We start from the raw sequence: 10,696 nt of genomic DNA on the forward strand, positions 1-10,696 counted from the left end.
TTTGTGGTCTTGCCGTATTACTTCGTGAAACGGTTAGTCAGTCCATCTATATCCATTTATTTAATATCTGAAAAACCAAAATTGATCCTAGACAAATCACCAAAAGCACTAGTGTCTAATTCTTGTTATGAGAATGTTAGAAATACTGATTACGATAGCACATAATCCATGACGATGGCACAATAATGGTAAGTGCAACCAATGCCATCGCTCATATTCACTGCCCAAAGTGCTTTCCAAAAATCAAGCATAAGTCTGAGTCCAATTTTGACGATTTACAGAAAAAAGAGCAGGCGTAACCTATTTACTGTTTCTGGTGTATTCGACAAAATCGATCTACATGAAGTTAATGAACAGAAAATTTGAAAAATCCTCAATGATCATGTGCCCACACAAAAAAGCAAACACTGACATTAGTTAGTCAAGTAAGCCATGTTGGAAAAAAGACTGACCGAATTTTACTCCACGCAATTTTTTGGCATAATTTTTGGCACATTCGTCCAAATCGATCAGCGTGAATTTAATACATAACTTTACAATTATTATTATAATGTAATTAAAAATAACATAAACTTTGAATAAATCTTCGACTGACATTGGCCTACATAAAATGAAAACACCAAGTATTAGTCACCCAACCAGTAGTTAGATAAAGGTGGGGTTATGTGCTATATAACATTCAAATGCCAGCCATTTTGCAATAAACAGAATTTTGAAGTTAAACTACTATGGAACTATTGGTATTATAAATTGGGCTTTTATGAACAGAAAAGTACCCAATAAATGCAGAACAATTGTCAACAAAGCAATGAATGGCAAAAAAACCTAACCTTTACACACACACGCACATTCACCCACACACGCACGCACGCACGCACGCACGCATACACACACACACACACACACACTTCGAAACTGAATCACCCTAATGCACAGTAAATACAATCATTTTGTGTTGTCTCTTTGATATCGAATAGTCGTGGACTCTTCTGACTGCATTACCTTGAACAAAACCCCAAAACTATCATGCATAATTCAAAATTAGGGCATTGAGTTTGTCGTTTTGATCATCTTTTTGCTTAAATAATAGTTAAGTAAACTTATTCGTTTAAAAATCGGATTTGATAAGCCTTTTGAACATTTGCGTAACACAGGCTACAACACGGAAAACAGGATATAATCATTGAGCATTTTGAAGCCGTTAGATCTCTTTGAAAAAGTCAACCATTACGAACTTTTGCGAAACACAGAACAGGATATTACCCTTGAACATTTTGCAACCGTGCTGTCCACAACATATAGGAAGGACAATCATAATGAATCTTTGCGAAATACAGAACAGGATATTACACCAGAACATTTTACAACCTTTCGGTCTACCAAGAGATGTACAACCATAACAAACACAAGCGAAACACAGAACAGGATATTACCCTTGACCATTTAACAATCGTTTTGTTCACCAAGTCTATAAAGAAAATTTGCGAAACATAGAACATAATATTACTCTTGAACAAAAACAATCGTTTTGTTCACCAAGTCTATAAAGAAAAATTGCGAAACATAGAGCATGCTATTACTCTTTAACATTTAACAATCGTTCTGTCCACCAAGTAACGGACAACCATTATAAAACATTGCTAACTCACATAACAGGACATTATCTTTGACTATTTTATAACCTTAACCTTTCAGTCGACCAAGTATAGATAAACCATTAAGAATATTTGCAAAACACACAAGAGGATATTTATCTTGAACAGTTTACAGCCGTTCTGTCAACAAAGTATTGGACAACCATGACGAACATTTGCGAACTCACATAGCAGTTTATTGCCCTTGAGCATTGTGCAATCTTTATGTCTACCAAGTATAGGAAAACCAAAACGAACCTTTGCGAACTCACATAACAGGTTATTGCCCTTGAATATTGTGCAATCTTAATGTCTACCAAGTATAGGAAAACTAAAACAAAACTTTGCTAACACAGGACATATCAAAAACCTTGAACACGTTGAATCCGTTATACATACCAGGTAAAGGACAACCATAATGATTTTTGCCAACACAGGACATATCTAAAACCTTGAACACGTTGAATCCGTTATACATACCAGGTAAAGGACAACCATAATGATTTGTGGTGACAAAGGACATATCTAAAACCTTGAACACGTTGAATCCGTTATACATACCAGGTACAGGACAACCATAATGATTTTTGGTGACACAGGACATATCTAAAACCTTGAACACGTTGAATCCGTTATTCATACCAGGTAAAGGACAACCATAATGATTTTTGGTGACACAGGACATATCTAAAACCTTGAACACGTTGAATCCGTTATACATACCAGGTAAAGGACAACCATAATGATTTTTGCCAACACAGGACATATCTAAAACCTTGAATACGTTGAAACCGTTATACATACCAGGTTAAGGTCAACCATAACGATTTTTGCTAACACAGGACATATCAAAAACCTTGAACACGTTGAAACCGTTATTCTGAGCCACTGCAATCATACATCTACCAATAATAAAGTAGTGTATATTTTTAACGTTCTATGAATCGATGTTTTGCAAATATTTGCCGACCAATGAAATCGAGATGTAATCAAATTGTCCGTGGCACGGAACGAATAGTAAATGCGGGGGTAGGGTAAGCACCTATGGCGCCCCAACGCCCCAACCCGCATAGTGTATCGAAGTGAATTTTCGATGTCTATAAATTATTCATAGATTAATCCAAAATGAACTATTTTAGACAAATATTTTCAGGAGAGCATCAACCCCACTGACTATGATAACAGCCTATTTGTTGGGTTCCTGGGAAAGGGGACGCACGCCCCAAGTCACAACTTCAGAGTGCTCCTTCTCAAACGTCATACCCTGAAGTCACCCCTGACTTATATACATTGACAACAAATATAAAGACAATTAAATAACGATGAACGGGGAGATAACATTTAAGTAAATACGTAAGTGTTCATAGCAAGAGCTAGATATGACAAGCTATAAGGCCTAAATATTTAACAGTTTGTTTGGCCTTTCATTCCCACGCGTTCAGGTGTGGATATATATATAAAGGTATAAAAGTGATATTTATTGCTTTTATTTATTTCCTGACCATGGAGTTCTGCAATGAAAAACAATCAAACAAACAACAATCTTTACCACTGGAGGGGCTTATTTACGCTCAGGTCGCGGGTACTTATATGAGTCGGTAAGGAATCACTACACAAACTATTTAAGGAATGAATTGCGGGGTTGATGTCATTATCGGGGTATGAACGCAATTGGGCTGGTCTAAGTGTGTGAAGTCCGAAGGACTCCACGCGTACTTTGACCAGCCCAATTGCGTTCATATCCCCGATAATGACATCAACACCGCCATTCATTCCTTATATTTACACAAATAGTTCATTATTTTATTCAAGAAACGTTAAAAAATACTTCTTTTCATTTCGGATTACCTTTCAGTAATCCCTTTTCACCCATTCTGTAATTAGGACGACCCGACTGTTACCGGAAACATTTTTTCAAATGACGTCACAAAAACGCGGGAAAAGATCAACCACTTGAAATCACTTTTTAACGTGTATTGAAACACTTTTGGCAACAAAACGTTTAAAATATAATAACTAAGCACTTTTTAAAATGTTGATTTATATTTACGGGGCCTGCTGACACAATACAAACAATAACAAGATCAATAGTTTTTATGTATAATGCTATGCGATGAATTGCGATCCGAACATATCCGAAGATGTTGCGTTCATCGATTGATGAATGCAGTTGCCGAAAAGCGGTTTTTTAAGGAATGGAAGTTGAGGTGTAAATATTTATTTATAAATTGCGGCCTATGCCTCTCTTTTTAAGCCGAAAAGCCATATTCCATCCTGAGGCTTGTGATGTGTTTTTCAAGTTTTTCTACATCGGAATTTCAACAGTATTGAATGGTACATTTCATTGAACTCCCTGCACATGAAACCCAGAAATCCATTTTCTGTCCCAAAATCAAGTTCACTGTAATTTAACAAGAAACGAGGAAAGTTAATGCCATAATAATTCAATTTAATCTCAGTTTGATGATAAAATTTTCACAATTTCCGTTCCCAAAACAATTATCCTCCATCTAACTGGTCTAAATTCACATTCAGAGCTGAAAATAACTTTTAAAGTGGATGCCATCTTCTTTTTTTAAATTAAATGTTGTGCCAACTACATTTCCAAAAATAATGATATAATTTGTTTGAAAATATGTTAATGCTAAATATTTGCATTGCCTATCTAGTCCTTTTTATAGATAAAACTTGACGTTCATATTGTATAACACGCAAGAAGTTTTCACTTCGTTTTCTTTATTTCAAGATTGCGTTCCAATTGAAAAGCGGGACTTCATAAACGACCTTATATATTCAGGCTGATCTATTCTTTTATACAAACGTATGAATGATATTGGCTACATTTCTTTAATAAAAACATACTCAATTGCAGAAGATACTGCTAATTTTTAATCGTAATGATTAATTATTTATATGTAAATATAAGTATTGATCCTATTTTTCCTTGCATAATTGCTTTCTGAACGCAGAAAATTTACATAAAACTTAATATAATCTGACACTTAATTAAAAAAGATAGTTTCGAGTATAAATATTTGACATATCTTAGGGCGTTTTTGTTGATACCAAACCAGTTTCAGTTTTGGTGTCAATGGTTTCACTTTCACCTGACTCATTACCTAGGTTGACACCTGCTGAATCAGGTGTAAGAGGTTGCCCTTCCCCCTCCCAATCATTAGTTACTCACCTAGGTAATGAATCAGGTGTAAGAGTTTGTCCTTCCACCTCCTAATCATAAGTTACTCACCTAGGTAATGAATCAGGTGTAAGAGGTTACCCTTCCCCTTCCCAATCATCAGTTACTCACCTAGGTAATGAATCAGGTGAGTAACTAATAATTGGGAGGGGTTAGGGTAATCTCATTCACCTGATTCATTACCTAGGTGAGTAACTGATGATTGGGAGGGGTTGATTAACCTCTTACACCTGATTCATTACCTAAGTGAGTAACTTATGATTGGGAGGGGTTGGTTAACCTTTTACACCTGATTCATTCCCTAGGTGAGTAACTGATGATTGGGAGGGGGAAGGGTAACCTCTTACACCTGATTCATTACCTAGGTGAGTAACTGATGATTGGGAGGGGTTGGTTGACCTCTTACACCTGATTCATTACCTAGGTGAGTAACTGATGATTGGGAGGGGTTGGTTGACCTCTTACACATAATTCATTGCCTAGGTGAGTAACTGATGATAAGAGCGGGTAGGGTAACCTCTTACAACTGATTCATTACCTAGGTGAGTAACTGATGATAGGGAGGGGTTGGTTAACCTCTTACACCTGATTCGTTACATAGGTGAGTAACTGATGATTGGAAAAGGTTGGTTGACCTCTTACACCAGATTCATTGACTAGGTGAGTAACTGATGATTGGGAGGGGTTAGGGTAACCTCTTACACCTGATTCTTTACCTAGGTGAGTAACTGATGATATGAGCGGGTAGGGTAACCTCTTACAACTGATTCATTACCTAGGTGAGTAACTGATATTAGGGAGGGGTTGGTTAACCTCTTACACCTGATTCGTTACCTAGGTGAGTAACTGATGATTGGGAGGGGTTGGTTGACCTCTTATACCTGATTCATTACCTGGGTGAGTAACTGATGATTGAGAGGGGGTAGGGTAACCTCTTACACTTGATTCATTACCTAGGTGATTAACTGATGATTGGGTGGGGGTTGGTTGACCTCTTACACCTGATTCATTGACAAGGTAAGTAACTGATGATTGGGAGGGGTTAGGGTAACCTCTTACACCTGATTCGTTACCTATGTGAGTAACTGATGCTTGGGAGGGGGTAGGGTAACCTCTTACACCTGATTCATTACCTAGGTGAGTAACTGATGATTGGGAGGGGTTGGTTGACCTCTTACACCTGATTCATTGACTAGGTGAGTAACTGATGATTGGGAGGGGTAAGGGTAACCTCTTACACCTGATTCATTACCAAGGTGAGTAACTGATGATTGGGAGGGAGTAGGGTAACCTCTTACACCTGATTCATTACCTAGGTGAGTAACTGATGATTGGGATAAGGTAGGGTAACCTCTCACACCTGATTCATTACCTAGGTGATTAACTGATGATTGGGAGGGGGTTGGGAAGCCTCTTACAACTGATCCATTACCTAGGTCAATAACTGAAGATTGGGAGGGGGTAGGGTAACCTCTTACACCTGATTCATTACCTAGGTGAGTAACTATTGATTGGGAGGGGGAAGGGTAACCTCTTACACCTGATTTATTACCTAGGTGAGTAACTATTGATTGGGGGGGAGGGCATCCTCTTACACCTGATTTTTTACCTTGGTGAGTAACTAATGATTGGGGGGGAGGGCATCCTCTTACACCTGATTTTTTACCTAGGTGAGTAACTAATGATTTGGAGGGGGAAGGGCAACCTCTTACACCTGATTCATTACTTAGGTGAGTAACTAATGATTAGGGGGGGGGGGGGAGGGCAACCTCTGAACCCCTCCCAATCATCAGTTACTCACCTAGGTGATGGATCAGGTGAATGAGATTAGCCTAACCCCTCCCAATTATCAGTTATTCACCAGATTCATTACCTTGGTGAGTAACTGATGATTGGGAAGGGGAAGGGTAACCTCTTACACCTGATTCATTACCTAGGTGAGTAACTTATGATTGGGAGGTGGAAGGGCAACCTCTTACACCTGATTCTTTACCTAGGTGAGTAACTGATGATATGAGCGGGTAGGGTAACCTCTTACAACTGATTCATTACCTAGGTGAGTAACTGATATTAGGGAGGGGTTGGTTAACCTCTTACACCTGATTCGTTACCTAGGTGAGTAACTGATGATTGGGAGGGGTTGGTTGACCTCTTATACCTGATTCATTACCTGGGTGAGTAACTGATGATTGAGAGGGGGTAGGGTAACCTCTTACACTTGATTCATTACCTAGGTGAGTAACTGATGATTGGGTGGGGGTTGGTTGACCTCTTACACCTGATTCATTGACAAGGTGAGTAACTGATGATTGGGAGGGGTTAGGGTAACCTCTTACACCTTATTCGTTACCTATGTGAGTAACTGATGATTGGGAGGGGGTAGGGTAACCTCTTACACCTGAATCATTACCTAGGTGAGTAACTGATGATTGGGAGGGGTTGGTTGACCTCTTACACCTGATTCATTGACTAGGTGAGTAACTGATGATTGGGAGGGGTAAGGGTAACCTCTTACACCTGATTCATTACCAAGGTGAGTAACTGATGATTGGGAGGGAGTATTGTAACCTCTTACACCTGATTCATTACCTAGGTGAGTAACTGATGATTGGGATGGGGTAGGGTAACCTCTCACACCTGATTTGTTACCTAGGTGATTAACTGATGATTGGGAGGGGGTTGGGAAGCCTCTTACAACTGATCCTTTACCTAGGTCAATAACTGAAGATTGGGAGGGGGTAGGGTAACCTCTTACACCTGATTCATTACCTAGGTGAGTAACTATTGATTGGGAGGGGGAAGGGTAACCTCTTACACCTGATTTATTACCTAGGTGAGTAACTAATGATTGGGGGGGAGGGCATCCTCTTACACCTGATTTTTTACCTTGGTGAGTAACTAATGATTGGGGGGGAGGGCATCCTCTTACACCTGATTTTTTACCTAGGTGAGTAACTAATGATTGGGAGGGGGAAGGGCAACCTCTTACACCTGATTCATTACTTAGGTGAGTAACTAATGATTAGGGGGGGGGGGGCAACCTCTGAACCCCTCCCAATCATCAGTTTCTCACCTAGGTGATGGATCAGGTGAATGAGATTAGCCTAACCCCTCCCAATTATCAGTTATTCACCAGATTCATTACCTAGGTGAGTAACTGATGATTGGGAAGGGGAAGGGTAACCTCTTACACCTGATTCATTACCTAGGTGAGTAACTTATGATTGGGAGGTGGAAGGGCAACCTCTTACACCTGATTCTTTACCTAGATGAGTAACTACTGATTGGGAGGGGGAAAGGCAACCTCTTACACCTGATTCATTACCTAGGTCAGTAACAACTTACACCTGATTCATTACCTAGGTGAGTAACTAATGATTGGGACGGGGAAGGGCAACCTCTTACACCTGATTCATTACCTAGGTGAGTATCTGATGATTGGGAGGGGTTGGTTGACCTCTTACACCTGATTCATTACCTAGGTGAGTAACTGATGATTGGGAGGGGTTGGTTGACCTCTTACACCTAATTCATTGCCTAGGTGAGTAACTGATGATAAGAGCGTGTAGGGTAACCTCTTACAACTGATTCATTACCTAGGTGAGTAACTGATAATAGGGAGGGGTTGGTTAACCTCTTACACCTGATTCGTTACCTAGGTGAGTAACTGATGACTGGGAGGGGTTGGTTGACCTCTTACACCTGATTCATTACCTAGGTGAGTAACTGATGATTGGGAGGGGTTAGGGTAACCTCTTACACCTGATTGATTACCTAGGTGAGTAACTGATGATATGAGCGGGTAGGGTAACCTCTTACAACTGATTCATTACCTAGGTGAGTAACTGATGATAGGGAGGGGTTGGTTAACCTCTTACACCTGATTCGTTACCTAGGTGAGTATCTGATGATTGGGAGGGGTTGGTTGACCTCTTATACCTGATTCATTACCTGGGTGAGTAACTGATGATTGAGAGGGGGTAGGGTAACCTCTTACACTTGATTCATTACCTAGGTGAGTAACTGATGATTGGGAGGGGGTTGGTTGACCTCTTACCCCTGATTAATTGACTAGGTGAGTAACTGATGATTGGGAGGGGTTAGGGTAACCTCTTACACCTGATTCGTTACCTATGTGAGTAACTGATGATTGGGAGGGGGTAGGGTAACCTCTTACACCTGATTCATTACCTAGGTGAGTAACGGATGATTGGGAGGGGTTGGTTGACCTCTTACGCCTGATTCATTGACTAGGTGAGTAACTGATGATTGGGAGGGGTAAGGGTAACCTCTTACACCTGATTCATTACCAAGGTGAGTAACTGATGATTGGGATGGAGTAGGGTAACCCCTTACACATGATTCATTACCTAGGTGAGTAACTGATGATTGGGAGGGGGTAGGGTAACCTCTCACACCTGATTCATTACCTAGGTGATTAACTGATGATTGGGAGGGGGTTGGGAAGCCTCTTACAACTGATCCATTACCTAGGTCAATAACTGAAGATTGGGAGGGGGTAGGGTAACCCCTTACACTTGATTCATTAACTAGGTGAGTAAATAATGATTGGAAGGGGGGAGGGCAACCTCTTAAACCTGATTTATTACCTAGGTGAGTAACTATTGATTGGGAGGGGGAAGGGTAACCTCTTACACCTGATTTATTACCTAGGTGAGTAACTAATGATTGGGGGGGGGCATCCTCTTACACCTGATTCTTTACCTTGGTGAGTAACTAATGATTGGGAGGGGGTAGGGTAACCTCTTACACCTGATTCATTACCTAGGTGAGTAACTGATGATTGGGAGGGGGAAGGGCAACCTCTTACACCTGATTCATTACCTAGGTGAGTAACTAATGATAAGGGGGGGGAGGGCAACCTCTGAACCCCTCCCAATCATCAGTTACTCACCTAGGTGATGGATCAGGTGAATGAGATTAGCCTAACCCCTCCCAATTATCAGTTATTCACCAGATTCATTACCTAGGTGAGTAACTGATGATTGGGAAGGGGAAGGGTAACCTCTTACACCTGATTCATTACCTAGGTGAGTAACTCATGATTGGGAGGTGGAAGGGCAACCTCTTACACCTGATTCTTTACCTAGGTGAGTAACTACTGATTGGGAGGGGGAAAGGCAACCTCTTACACCTGATTCATTACATAGGTCAGTAACAACTTACACCTGATTCATTACCTAGGTGAGTAACTAATGATTGGGATGGGGAAGGGCAACCTCTTACACCTGATTCATTACCTAGGTGAGTATCTTATGATTGGGAGGGGGAATGGCAACCTCTTACATATGATTTATTACCTAGGTAAGTAACTGATGATTTGGAAGAGGTAGGGCATTCTCTTACACCTGATTCGTTACCTACGTGAGTAACTAATGATTGGGAGGGGGAAGGGCAAACTCTTACACCTGATTAGTTACCTAGGTGAGTAACTGATGATTGGGAGAGGAAATGGTAACCTCTTACACCTGTTTCATTACCTAGGTGAGTAACTACTGATTGGGAGGGGAAAGGGCAACCTCTTACACCTGATTCATTACCTAGGTGAGTATCTAATGATTGGGAGGGGGAAGGGCAACCTCTTACACCTGATTCGTTACCTACGTGTGTAACTGATGATTGGGAGGCGGAAGGGCAACCTCTTACATCTGATTCGTAACCTACGTGAGTTACTGATGATTGGGAGGGAGTAGGGTAACTTCTTAAACCTGATTCGTTACCTACGTGAGTAAATGATGATTGGAAGGGAGTAGGGTAACTTCTTACACCTGATTCGTTACCTACGTGAGTAACTAATGATTGGGAGGAGGAAGGGCAACCTCTTACACCTGATTCGTTACCTACG

Source organism: Mya arenaria, chromosome 1, assembly GCF_026914265.1.
Source record: "Mya arenaria isolate MELC-2E11 chromosome 1, ASM2691426v1".
Taxonomy (NCBI): domain Eukaryota; kingdom Metazoa; phylum Mollusca; class Bivalvia; order Myida; family Myidae; genus Mya; species Mya arenaria.